Below are 14,562 nucleotides of genomic sequence, written 5' to 3'. Positions count from 1 at the left end.
CCAAAGAAATTCAGGAACAAATGAGAACAGAAGTAATTGAGATCTATCAGTCTGGTAAAGGTTATAAAGCCATTTCTAAAGCTTTGGGACTCCAGCGAACCACAGTGAGAGCCATTATCCACAAATGGCAAAAACATGGTACAGTGATGAACCTTCCTAGGAGTGGCGGCCACCAAAATTACCCCAAGAGCGCAGAGACGACACATCCGAGAGGTCACAAAAGACCCCAGGACAACGTCTAAAGAACTGCAGGCCTCACTTGCCTCAATTAAGGTCAGTGTCCACGACTCCACCATAAGAAAGAGACTGGGCAAAACGGCCTGCATGGCAGATTTCCAAGACGCAAACCACTGTTAAGCAAAAAGAACATTAGGGCTCGTCTCAATTTTGCTAAGAAACATCTCAATGATTGCCAAGACTTTTGGGAAAATACCTTGTGGACTGATGAGACAAAAGTTGAACTTTTTGGAAGGCAAATGTCCCGTTACATCTGGCATAAAAGGAACACAGCATTTCAGAAAAAGAACATCATACCAACAGTAAAATATGGTGGTGGTAGTGTGATAATCTGGGGTTGTTTTGCTGCTTCAGGACCTGGAAGGCTTGCTGTGATAGATGGAACCATGAATTCTACTGTCTACCAAAAAATCCTGAAGGAGAATGTCCGCCATCTGTTCGTCAACTCAAGCTGAAGCGATCTTGGGTGCTGCAACAGGACAATGACCCAAAACACACCAGCAAATCCACCTCTGAATGGCTGAAGAAAAACAAAATGAAGACTTTGGAGTGGCCTAGTCAAAGTCCTGACCTGAATCCAATTGAGATGCTATGGCATGACCTTAAAAAGGCGGTTCATGCTAGAAAACCCTCAAATAAAGCTGAATTACAACAATTCTGCAAAGATGAGTGGGCCAACATTCCTCCAGAGCGCTGTAAAAGACTCATTGCAAGTTATCGCAAACGCTTGATTGCAGTTATTGCTGCTAAGGGTGGCCCAACGAGTTATTAGGTTCAGGGGGCAATTACTTTTTCACACAGGGCCATGTAGGTTTGGATTTTTTTTCTCCCTAAATAATAAAACCATCATTTAAAAACTGCATTTTGTGTTTACTTGTGTTATATTTGACTAATGGTTAAATGTGTTTGATGATCAGAAACATTTTGTGTGACAAACATGCAAAAGAATAAGAAATTAGGAAGGGGGCAAATAGTTTTTCACACCACTGTATATGCATTCAGATAAAACAGAGATATATAGAACATTATTTGTCTTTTTACAGAAGCTCTTAAAATAAATAAATACATAAATAGACAGATAAATAAATAAATATAAATGCACACTATGGTCTGAACACACAGCAGAATGACTAAAAAAATTTTTTGAAAAGAAAGAAAACTTCTGACTTGACTGTTACATTCATCGGCAGTATGTAGACATATTTCTGTTGGTAAAGGAGCCCCAGTCAATTTTCTTTGCACACTTGTACTCAGTGTTAGCTTGTCAGAGAGTGAATGTGCCACATTGTTCATAATGGCACTCAGTGTTGTTTTAATTCTCTTCTTTGCTGCTACCTCGATGAGGTCCTGAGTGCATCCTATAACCAAACTTGCCCTTTTAATTAGCTTGTTAATTTGGTGGGCCTCTCGAAGTGATGTTACTTTTCCAGCACAACACAGTGTAGAAAATCACACAGAGTTGTAGAGGATGTTAAGGATGTTAAGGATGTCACTTCCCACATTAAAGGAACGGTCTCCTAAGAAAAGAGAGCCTGCTCTGCCCTTTCATATATAGTTACTCTGTTTTTTCAGATGATTCCCATCTCTCATTAACGTGGATCCCCCAGTACTAGTAGGAATGGACCAGCTCTACATCTGCTCCTTCAATAGTGACCAGACATAAGAGGCTGTTTGCTGTGGTGAAAGTCAGTGACTAGTTCCTTGGTTTTGTTGATGTTAAGTTGCAGACAATTCTCTTTTAACGAAGAAACAAACTCCTATACTCTGTCTCATTCCCTTTATGAATACATCCTATTAGTGCAGAATCATCTCAGAATTTCTGCAAGAAAAAACACAAAAAACAACATTTTTGAAGAGACTAATGTACAATCATTAACTACTGACAGAGTGGCAACTTAGTGTTACCAGTACACCTAAGCTGTACATCTTTGAGATATAGCAGAAAACCAAAGTGTCTGAAGAACCTTCACGGACACAAGGAGAATGTTTAAACTCAGGACACTGAAGCCACAAGGCAGCAGTTGAAACCACTGCACCAACAACTTTATCAAGGAATTAAACCCTAATGAAGTCAAAATGGAAGAATGTTACCACACAATATTTGACAAAGTAAGAATGGGTCATAGGCGCCGCCGTGAGTGGCAGCCTTTCCAGAAGCTCCATGTACAACTTTATATTTCTACCTTTTTCTCTATCTCTCTGTGTGGTATAGCGGGTCCACGGCTTCTGAAAAAAGTCAGGTTTTTTAAATCCGTATAGCCGTGTCGTTCTCCGTGGGCGCGATTGCACAACCGCGGGGAGTTAATGGGGTGATTGGAGCGAGTCGCACCTGCACGTGAGGGTGCGGTCACTCTTGTTTGCCTCATTGGATTCCTGCTGTGTGTAATTAAGACGCTGTGCCCACGGAGGCAGAGAGAGAAGGATAAATCAGGAATTGTGGAAAAAAAAAAGAGATAAATTGGGGAAAGAAATGGAAGGAGGTAGGACGATGTGAGGAGGAGGTTAAAGTGCGGCAATGGCAGTCTAGGCTGGATGATCTGGCCACCTTGAGAGAGAGACAGAACGAGTGGGGGCCCCGCGAAGGAGCGTTAGATGGAGGCGCTCTAGGGGGCAAGTTCGCCCCACTGACAATTAGTGAGTGGGGTGAGCAGGAGAGGTGTCATCCCGCTGGATCTGAGGAGCGACTACGGGTGCGCGAAAGATCATGGGAGGAGAGCCAGCCTCGTTGGTCTGGCAGTGACGTCCTGATGGAGGCCAAGACGGAGGTTGACAGAAGGAGCTTGTGACTGTTGGGTCTCCACGGCTGCAAGTAAGGGTGAGCCGGGGAGAGAGTGATGGAGGTGGGCCAGAGAACAAGAAGGGTGTGAGAGACTGCGTTTTTAACTTCTACATTTTTACCTCAGATTTTAAAGGATTTATTGTCGATGGTTTTAACCCCACAGGACACTTGATTTTTATGGATTTATATATTGAAGTTTGACTCTGCACTTTTGCACTTTTTGTTTTTGAATAAAGCACTTTATGGAATATCCCCTGGCCTTGAGAGATTTGTCCCTATGTGTCAGCTCATCTCGGTGACATTATCGACGGTGTTGGGTTCAAGGGCTCCTGAACAACAATAGGGGGATGGAGTCGAACTCGCATCGTCACACTCTGATCACTCCTATCACTTTATGTGGATTCGTTTCCTGGACACTTTTTACTTCTTGGATATGGATTTTTAAACGCTGAGACTCATCTATTACGGTAGTCAACTTCTAGCACTGAGAACAAAGGCCTGTGTCTTTGTGGTTCCCTATTTACCTGACAAGGTAAGAAGGTGGTATTGTGGCAGCAGAGCTGTCGCTAACCTAAAGGCAAAGCGGCTAGCGAGGAAGTAGTGATACAAGCCTTCGGTGCCTTCTGTGATCCTGGGAAATGTGAACTCACTACCAAATAAGATCGACAAACTGGCTGCGCTGGTGAAAAATGTCAGGACCTACAGAGAATGCAGCTTGTTTTGTTTTTCTTGTGGCTAACAACTAGTATCCCAAATGCTAACGTGGAGCTACTCGGGTTTGGCACAGTTAGAGCGGACAGAGACGCAAATACCTGCGGGAAGCGGAAAGGAGGAGGACTCACTCTCTATGTGAACACAAGGTGGTGCAACCCTGGACATATAAACATCAAAATCTCCACTTGCTGCAGGAACATTAAACTGGTGGCCGTAAGTCTGTGTCCCTACTACTTGCCCAGAGAGTTTGGACACGTCATTGTTGTTATTGTTTACATCCCTCCTCTGTCGGACGTGGAGACAGCGGGTGACATCATCCATGCCGCTGTTGCTAAACTGCAAACATAGCACCTTGAGGCGCTTCTGCTAATCTCTGGAGACTTTAACCATGTGACACTGGACAAAACATTACCTGCCTTCTCCCAGTATGTGGATTGTAACACCCGGGGAAATAGGACTATTGACCTACTGTATGCAAACATTAAAGACGCATACAGCGCCACCCCGCTGCCTGCGCTTGGGAAAGCAGATCATAACCTGGTTCTGCTTCAGCCTCACTACAAACCAAGAGTGAGGGAGCTACCTACAACCACACGCTCATTCAGGAAGTGGTCCCCTGAGGCAGAGCAGGCTCTGAGAGACTGCTTTGGAACTACGGACTGGGATAACCTGCAGGGATCATATAGTGAGAACATTGAGGAGGTTGTTGACTGCACTACTGACTACATCAACTTCTGTATGGACATTGTAGTTCCAGTAAGAATAGTATGCTGCTATGCTAACAACAAGCCATGGATTACAAGTGACATCAAGGGCCTATTGAACCAGAAGAAAAGGGCTTTTAAAGGCGGTGATCAGCATGAGCTCAATCACGTGCAGAAGGAACTCTGAGTCCATCTCAGGGAGGCGAAGGAGCAGTACAGGAGACAGCTGGAGCAGAAGTTGCAGAATAACAGCATGAAGGAAGTATGGGATGGGATGAAGATCATCACTGGCTGCACCTCGAGGTGGGGTGCCAGCATCAAGAGAGACGTGGGGAGAGCAAACCTGATGAACAACTTCTTTAACAGGTTTGCCTACCCTAACCCGTGCTCACCTTAAAGTACTGCATCCTCCACCCATCCTTCTGCTGATACCAGCATAGGAGAGAGTTTCCCCCCACCCACAATTACAGCAGCCCAAGTAAGCAGAGATCTGAGGAGACTTCATGCCAGCAAAGCAGTGGGTCGAGATGGAGTATCACCACGACTGCTGAAGGCCTGTGTGTTGGAGCTGAGGAGTCCTCTACAGTGCACCTTCAACCTGAGCCTGGAACAAGGGAGAGTCCCGAGGCTTTGGAAAACATCTTGTATCACCCCAGTCCCAAAGGTATCACGTCCTGGTGAGCTGAATAACTTCCGGCCTGTCACTCTGACGTCACATGTGATGAAGACCATGGAGCGGCTGCTGCTTCACCACCTGAGGCCACAGGTTCGCCACACCCTTGACCCTCTGCAGTTCGCATACCAGGAGAAGGTGGGAGCGGAGGATGCCATCATCTATATGCTACACCGATCCCTCTCCCACTTGGACAGAGGCAGTGGTGCTGTAAGAATTATGTTTCTGGACTTCTCTAGCGCCTTCAACACCATCCAACCTCTGCTCCTTAGGGACAAGCTGACAGAGATGGGAGTAGATTCATACCTGGTGGCATGGATCATGGACTATCGTACAGACAGACCTTAGTATGTGCATCTTGGGAACTTCAGGTCTGACATTGTGGTCAGCAGCACAGGAGTAGCTCAGGGAACTGTACTTTCTCCGGTCCTGTTCAGCCTATATACATCGGACTTCCAATACAGCTTGGAGTCCTGCCACGTGCAAAAGTTCGCTGACGACACTGCTATTGTGGGCTGCATCAGGAGTGGGCAGGAGGAGGAGTATAGGAACCTAATCAAGGACTTTGTTAAATGGTGCAACTCAAACCAACTACACCTGAACACCAGCAAAACCAAGGAGCTGGTGGTGGATTTTAGAGGCCCACGCTCCTCCCGGACCCTGTGATTATCAGAGGCGAGTGTGTGCAGCGGGTACAGACCTGTATACCTGGGATTGCAGCTGGATGATAAATTGGACTGGAGTGCCAATACTGATGCTCTGTGCAAGAGAGGACAGAGCCGACTATACTTCCTTAAAAGGCTGGCGTCCTTCAACATCTGCAATAAGATGCTGCAGATGTTCTATCAGATAGTTGTGGCGAGCACTCTCTTCTACGCGCTGGTGTGTTGGGGTGACAGCATAAAGAAGAGGGACACCTCACGCCTGGACAAACTGTAGGCACGGAGCTGGACAGTTTGACATCTAAGGCAGAGTGACAGGCACTGAGCAGGCTCCTGTCAATCATGAAGAATCCACTGAATCGACTGAACAGTATCATCACCAGATAGAGGAGCAGCTTCAGCAACAGATTTCTGTCACTGTCCTGCTCCACTGACAGACTGAGGACATCGTTCCTCCTCCACACTATGCGACTCTTCAGTTCCACCCGAGGGGATAAACGTTAACACTACACAAGATTATAGACTGTTATACATGCCTCACACTCTCCACACTCTCCTGCTTCACACCTCTCCACCTCCATTTTTTAACTTGCACTGCACTTTTATTGCTCTTTAAATAATATTTTTTATCAGTATTCTGCTGCTGGAGTATGTGAATTTCCCCTTGGGGATTAATAAAATATCTATCTATCTATGTGCATTGGCTATCTGTGGAATTTGACGGTTTATAAACCGTCAATACTGAATTAATACTGAATGCTTAAATGAAATTACTGATTGATACTGAATGCAGTAAGTTAGAGCATTGTAATAAAATAAAAGGTAAAATGTAACTCCTCAACTTACCAATTACTATTTAAATAATTCATATACAAAAAAATACAAATTTGTTTAAACACAGTGGTTCTAAACTAATTACCATACATTGAACCTATAAATATCTGCACATTAACATTATCATTGAATAGTGACAAGGTGACAACACAGGAGAGGAAAACAAAAACTCCAGTCAGTAGCATCCCTGGAGAAAATAAGTATCAACTGCAATTAGCTGTAACAGGCAAAATCCAAAGACCAAAAATCAGACGCTGTCATGCTGGAGACCTCAGCAAACTAGACCTTCACCCCGTCCTGGACATTCTACAGTATACATTTCTGCGGGGTCATCTAACCTGATGACAGAATCTTTCTATCCTTAGATTCCAAGGCTCCCAGTATCTCAAATGTTTCAGCTTGGAAGTACAGTGGTGGTAACAAGAGCATGAAGAGTGAAAACAGAGAAGGGGAGGATTGGCAAAGGTTTATAATTAAGAAATTGTATTTTTATACAAACAACAGATAAACAGAGATGCAAGATGTACAGCTAATCAACACCTCTAATCAATTAACCATTATTTTTGTTAATCTCTGAAATCTTTAGTAAGCCAGGATCTTCAGATCTTAATGGGTACTATGGTTTGTAAGTAATGACAAGTTCAGACAGACAAGTACCGCCTAGGTCTTTTACGGTTTTAAATGTAACAAGAAGGGTTTTGAAATCATCTCTAAGCTTTGCTGGAAGCCCATTTAATAACAGGATTTACATTATGTAGTTGTACTTTATACTTCTTGTAATGATACTGTTAAGAGATATGCGAGTGTCAGACAATTATTCTAAGACAACAAAAAAGGTAGCAGATGGTATTGAAGTCAAACCAGGGAAATCAAAAATAATCAGGCAACCAGGAATCAAAATAAAAGATCCTAGAAGTCATGGGCAAAAATGCGAGTTATGATGTCAAAAATGCAACAGGACAGTCACATGATGTGAGTCAATGACATCACATAAACTAATAAAAATAAGACAGAAAAATTAAAAATTTTCTAAACTAATAAAAATGAAAGTTAAACATTGTGATGGATGGCCAGGTCCCTTTCCCAGCTGTGAAGGGACTGGGGTAGCAGATGTACACAGAGCACAGCCTCCTCCAGAGAGCTAGAGGGTAGCTAGCAGAACTCCATGGGAGTCTGTTAAAGCCATGTTGGGTTCTGTGGCAGCTGACATGGGAAGCTGCAGAGACTTACTTTGGGCTTTCACCACACCTGGGACTGGCACCCAACCTCCCTAACAAGCCACCTGGAGTACTCCCAGGTACAGCTTAAAAAGAGCCGCCTGCCTTTATTCCAAGAGTTAGAGTCGGGAAGAAGAAGGACAAAGAGGAGTGGAGGAAGAAGAACTGAGATAAAGAGAAAGAAGAAAAAGGGCTCCTTTATTGTACTGTGTGCTGGGAGTGTTCAGGAGGGAACAATTGGGAAATTTTTCCCCTGTAAATAAAAATGTGTGGTCTGTCTGTGTCGAGTTTGGGTGGCTGGTGCATCCCTGGAGGCCACAACATCAAAATGGAGCCTATATACCAACAAACATCAAATAAATGAAAATGCATATACAAACGCACTCCATAGAAACTGTATATTGCACTGCTTCTCAGTAGAGGCCGATGTACCTATAAAGATAATAAATTATGCATTTCCTTTTCAATGGTTGTCTTTATTCATGGAAAATGGTTTAGCACTACCATGTCTCAAAGGTGAGTGATTGTAGTTTCTGTAATTTTTTTGGACATTATTCTTTCTTTTATTAATGGAATGTGGGTACCTCAGAGAATATTTTAGCACTTTATTTATGACTTGCTAGTCTCAGAGTTACTTATATTATGTGGGCTTCCTCAGGTTTCCATCGTTTTGTGATTTTTCATTATTTTATATCTTCTGCCACCATTGTAAAAGTATATTGGCAAAGTCTTTGAGTGTATGTTTCATGGATTTCAAAGCTGAGCATGTAAAGTTGATTGATACCACTAAACTGTCCCAATATTAGTGAATGTAGGTGAGTGAGTGTGCCCTGAAATGGTGTGGCATCTAAACTTGTGTTTATTTCTGCCTTGCACTCAGAGCTGCTATTGTCTTTGGGTGGAATTGACACTTTGTGCTGATCCTTTCTGGTTGACCTTTGTTTGGCACATTTTTTGTCTGTCTTTGTCTTGATGGTATTGATCTGCTTCTTTACTGTGGTCTCAGTCAATACAGTCTTACAGTGTTTCACATGCACTGGTTCTCTTTTCCTAGCATTACATGTATGTATGCTGGGCAGTTGATGATCAGTCAAATCCCTTCTTCTGTAAGATAAACATGTTGCTCTTAGTACATTCTTATCTATCTTGTCTTTAGCGAGGCTGGACTCACTACAGCACCCATATCCAGCTCCCTTATGGATGGTCTTCCTCTCTTATGGTCTGACACTAGGATACCCTCTAGATTAGAAGGTGTTGTTTAAGACTTTGTTATGGCCAGACCCTAAGCAACAGGGTTCCTGCTATATAGCAGATGTTAAGGCCATGCAGACAGCAGGCAGAGAGTGGGCAGACAGCATGGATCTAGTGGACATTTTGCGGTTGTTGTGTTTTGGTGAACATACAGTTAGTCCAACCTTTTAGGTGATAACTGGTGTAAGACTGTGTCAGTTACTGGATGAGGTGTGGCTGTTATATGGACTAAATATAACAAACTAAATATGGTAATCTAGACACAGCAATCACATTCTAAAATGAGACTCTGTGAGAAGAACTTACATTTTAGTTGAAGTTAAGGGTAGGTTAACTACTGCAGTTTAGGCAAAAGACTTGTTTGCCATGTCACAACAAATTGGACAATGCCATTCTATTCTACACCATCCAATTATGAAATAAACAGGTTTAGAAAATACATGGCTGAATGTATTTGCTGGTTAAGTATGTTAAATATACATAATTTACAAACATTATGAAAAGACAATGAAATCCACAAACATGAAGTTTAACACCAGAGCTTATTTCATATTGAAATAGTGCCTGATAAACGTAGCTGTAGCGTATATTTAAATAGATGTTCTATGGCACGAGTTAAATACTTACTTTCATTTAATTACTAGAAAAAATTTTTGCAGTACACATAATGTACAAAGACCATCATTTTGCATAAATCTGTGTCATTTTCAGAAAATCTTAACTGAAAGGTCATGTCATGCTAAATGGCTACAGCCATATGTGTTCCTCTGTGATATTCTGCTCCAGCAGTCTTGCTTTGTACCCTAACTTCAGTTATTCTGGATGCTGCTTACATGAAAAAATCCAGTCATTCTGAAGACACATGCAAACATGTATCCTTCCCAATAGTGCCAGGAATCTGTTATAAACTTTACTTACTTCAAGTTTTGTTCTGTTGTTGTAAATATACTTCAGAAACTCAAAAGACATATTCTGTGAAATCAGATCCTTTTCTACTCCAAAGTGCATGTATCTGATTAGTTTGAGAGCTTTTGTTTCATGATTTGTTTGGTGCCCCATAGACCACTACTGTAAGCAGCTAGGGAATATGTGTGTTTTTATCGAATAATACTTCATTTAAGAACATAAGTTTTAGGTATAAATTAATGTGTGCCACGACAGAGGAAGAATCATTTTGACTTTGAAAATGTTCTTTAGCTATTAAGTTATATTTTTCGTATTTACTCTGACTTCCAAATATTTTTTTATTGAACAGATAATAATAATAATAATAATAATAATAATAATAATAAAACATTTTATTTATTACTGCCACAGTACTCTTGTTTTCCCGTTTTTTTTTTTTTTACATTTTCTGCTGTCTTTGCCCAAATAATTCAAAACCCTTAACCATTTGAAGTAACAACTCTGCTTTTTATTTTCCATTATGTTGTTTTGAGTTTGTGTGCAACACCATAGGGTAGCTTGGAAATTCCAATTCCATCATTTGACTAAACTAATAACTGCAATTTTGGTATTATTTGTAAATTACTGTTTTTTAATAATGCATTTCTTTGCTTTGCTATGTACTTATCAGTTTACATATGTTTTGATATTTACTAGATCACATGAAGAAATGGACTTATTTAACACAGTAGAGTTACAAACCTATCTTGAAGTCTTTAAGGAAATTTGTCTTTCCCTATCTAGGTTTATTATCAATAGAAACCACTTTATTTCCAAGTTAAATTATTGAAAGTACTAGACATTAAGCCCGTTAAAATAACGGGCGCTAGAACAGTAGTGCATAAACATTTGTATGAACAGTCTATATTAAATGGCAAGGGACCTTGTATGTGGCTGTAATATGCATCACTGTATTGTGTGCCTTTAATTTTCTCTCTCAGTAATACTGGTTTGTATTTCCGTAAAATGCCTGTAATTTTGTCTGACAGTAATATAGTGGAACCTTGGTTCACAACCATAATTCGATCCAAAACTCTGGTTGTAACCTGATTTGGTCGTGAACTGAAGTAATTTTCCCCATAGGATTGTATGTAAATACAATTAATCCGTTCCAGACCGTATGAACTGTATGTAAATATATATTTTTTTAAGTTTTTAAGCACAAATATAGTTAACTATACCATAGAAAGCACAGCGTAATAGTAAACTAAATGTAAAAACATTGAATAACACTAAGAAAACCTTGAACAACAGAGAAAACTAACACTGCAAGAATTTGCGCTATAGCCTTATGACCCGCTCACTAAAAACTCTTTTTTTAATGAGTTTTAAGCACAGGGGAAAAAATGAACATTTGAAAAATCTGTAATTTAATAAACAACCAAGAAAAGTAACATTGCAACAATGCACGTGCGCGCCTGTGCCTGTGTGTGTGTCTCTCTCACGGGCCTGCGCGTGTGTGTCTCTTAAGCGCACGCCTCTGTATCTGTGTATGTGTCTGTCTGTCTGTCTCTCGCCTGTGTGTGTGTGTGTGTCTGTCTCTCGCCTGTGTGTGTGTGTGTGTCTGTGTCTCGTGTGTGTGTGTGTTTGTCTGTCTCTCTGTGTGTGTGTGTGTGTGGGTGTGTGAGTGTGTCTGGAATGCACAGTGTGTGACTCGACTGTGTGTGTATGTGTGTGTGTGTGTGTGTGTGTCTGTCTGCTCTGTGCACAAGGAATGCACAGGAAGAGACAATACACACTTCACCAGAAGACACCTGGACGCACACAAGGGTTTTATTAAAGAGGATGATATGATATGATATCATCACATTAGCCTACCACCATACTAAGTGATTGAAGCTAGCATATTTTAAGAATTCCATGTCAGCAAATTATTGATTTTTATTATTATCATTATGTATATTTTTATTATTATTAATAATAATAATATATTTTATCTATGTGGTACTTTTCTAATGCTCTAAGAATTTATTTTCAATTTAACAAGACAATGGAACTTATTCATAGAAGTACAATGTATTGTGATGTACATTCATCTGTGGATCACCCTCCAGGCTCATATGAGTTTGGTACCACCACCCTGGGTCGAGATGGGGCACTCACGCTACCCTTCTCCTCTTTTGTTCCCTCCACAGTACAGAAAAAACGTGAGGGCAGCTGACTATATCCAATCCCCAACCTATAAAGCCTGCAGCAGGAGGAAGGAAGCATTCAGTTTTAAACAAATGGCACCACACGATGTAGCTCTTTCCTCCGTGACCAGAACCCTACGTTTGCTTAACCTTATGGCTTTCTTAGTTTGTTTATTTTGAAACCTTGTATTGGCATGCATAGCTGCCCTGATACTTTTGCTAGACATAATTCAATGGGGATGACCAGAATGGCATCCCAATATTTTTTCTGTGGAGTTTGCAGTGCTTTCCTTGACAATAGTATCAAACAATATCATTAAGTGAAAAAAATGTTAACATCAATGAATAGGTTTTACTATATATGCACATTTTATTGCAGTGTCTCAAGGAGGAGTGGCCAATCCTGACCTTTTATGTTCAAAACCAAAAGAAACTCTGCATGAGCTGAAACTCCATTGCAAGGTACACTTTCTCACAGCCCCAGTTTAGTGTAGCCAGTTAGTCTGACGCGTATCTTTAGAATATGAGCGGAAACTGGAGTATCAGGAAAAAACCAGTGCAAATACTGGGAGAGTCAGATCAAGCTAATGGCCTAGCACTGGAGGGTGGTAGTCATAGCTGCTGCATTACTTGTGTTAATTACCATTTAATATAATATTTAATACATCTTTATATTTAGATGAATAAACACCATTCATGAAAGAAGAAAGCAACTTGGAAAAAAAAAGAAATTCATTTCAGTTCTGTGTTCATATTTTAATGGCATTTTATTGTTACAAGCTTTTTTCTGCCCTTTTATTATTTTGCATATTATAAAAAGAATTGCAAGAAGTGTTTTTTACAGGAATACTTTGATTTTTATGTCATTCAGCAGTGTTTATTGCATTTTAAAGTTACATTTTATTGCTGGAGTTTATTGTTTTTTTTTATGCTTATTTCTGTTATTTGATCATCATTCAGTTTGGATGCAAGTGAAAAAAGCCCCATTTTCCATCTCATAACATGAAACGGTTATCATTTACATTTTTTACTCTCCTGGCTCATATTACAATAAAACACAAGGTAACAGCTTGGCGAATTAATTTGTTATACTCAGTGATCCTCTTATGTTTCTAAAGCTGGAAGAAGCACTTTTTCAGATGTATAATGTGAAAAGAAGGCCAAATTAATGAGACTGAGATTAATTATCTCACAAAATTACCTTAAAAAAATCATATTTCTTTTGCCAAAGATAAACCACAGAATTGGATATCATGAAGGTAAGAGCCAATCTAAGAAAGTTAAAATTTTGGTTTAAACTCTCATTAATGTTTTTTGGTTTTTTTTTTTTTTTTGCTATTTTAATTTTTTTTGTGTGAACAGTTTTACTTTGAATTGTAACTAAACTTTTAAAAACGAAGATATTTTGTCTGTGGAATCATTTATTGCGCGTCAGGGTTTTGTTGAATCCCATTTTTTGAGTTAGAGCTGCTGGACTTGGGTAATTTTGGAAAACCGCAGCTACAATGATGAAACAAAAAAGTTACTTATACCTTATTAATCCATTAATCAGGCATTATAAATGATGTGTTCATAAGGGTGATTGATACAAATTACCCCGGTGATAGCCTCAACAGATTAATGACTGATAACAATACTTTGCAACAGATTTGAGTCCAACACTCTTTTTCTACAAGAAGAAAAAAAGAAGAATACAATGTGTCTATTGCTTTCTGTAATTGTGTTAATTTGTACACTGAATTACAATATTGAGGCTCACTGACAGAACCTCTGGTCACAGTACACTTACAGTAATAATAAATATAACACTGAAGGCAATTACAGTTTTTTCTTACTCTTAAAGTGCATCATCATTGTCCTCAATCATTAAATCGCACATTTACTTCTACTGAAATAACTAGGATATTTAACAGCACCCTTCTGATTTGGGGTAAATACAGATTACATCAGTGGTAACAAACAAACAGACTGTCCCTATTTCCAGTGTCCTATTGTAACTTTGAGACTTATTTTACACCTTTGGTTTTTCATCATTGAGGAACATGAAAGAGAGGAAATGACTGGAAAGCATGACATATTTTATCCATATTATAAATAAGATTCAAGTCTCAATATTTAATTTTGAAATATTTTAATAGATGTACAATGGCAAAAGAAAACATATTGTGACAGAAGAGAGCCCTCGTGACAACCACTAACAGTTTGGAACTGAGTGCTTTTGCCAAACATGCTGAAGGTTGACAACTGCCCTTCTAACAGACCCTGCCAGTAAAAGAGAAATATGATCCTTCTTCAGATTGTTTGTGCTTCCCCTTGTTGACCTGGAGGTGCTCATCTCTCTTACCTTCCTTCCATTGCCTCTTTCTCTCTCAAAAGAGTGTCATCTGCTGACATACCACCCATCTAGGGTCATG

This window comes from Polypterus senegalus, chromosome 3 (assembly GCF_016835505.1).
Source record: "Polypterus senegalus isolate Bchr_013 chromosome 3, ASM1683550v1, whole genome shotgun sequence".
NCBI classification, from domain to species: Eukaryota; Metazoa; Chordata; class Cladistia; order Polypteriformes; family Polypteridae; genus Polypterus; species Polypterus senegalus.
This window is presented reverse-complemented; position numbering follows the sequence as displayed.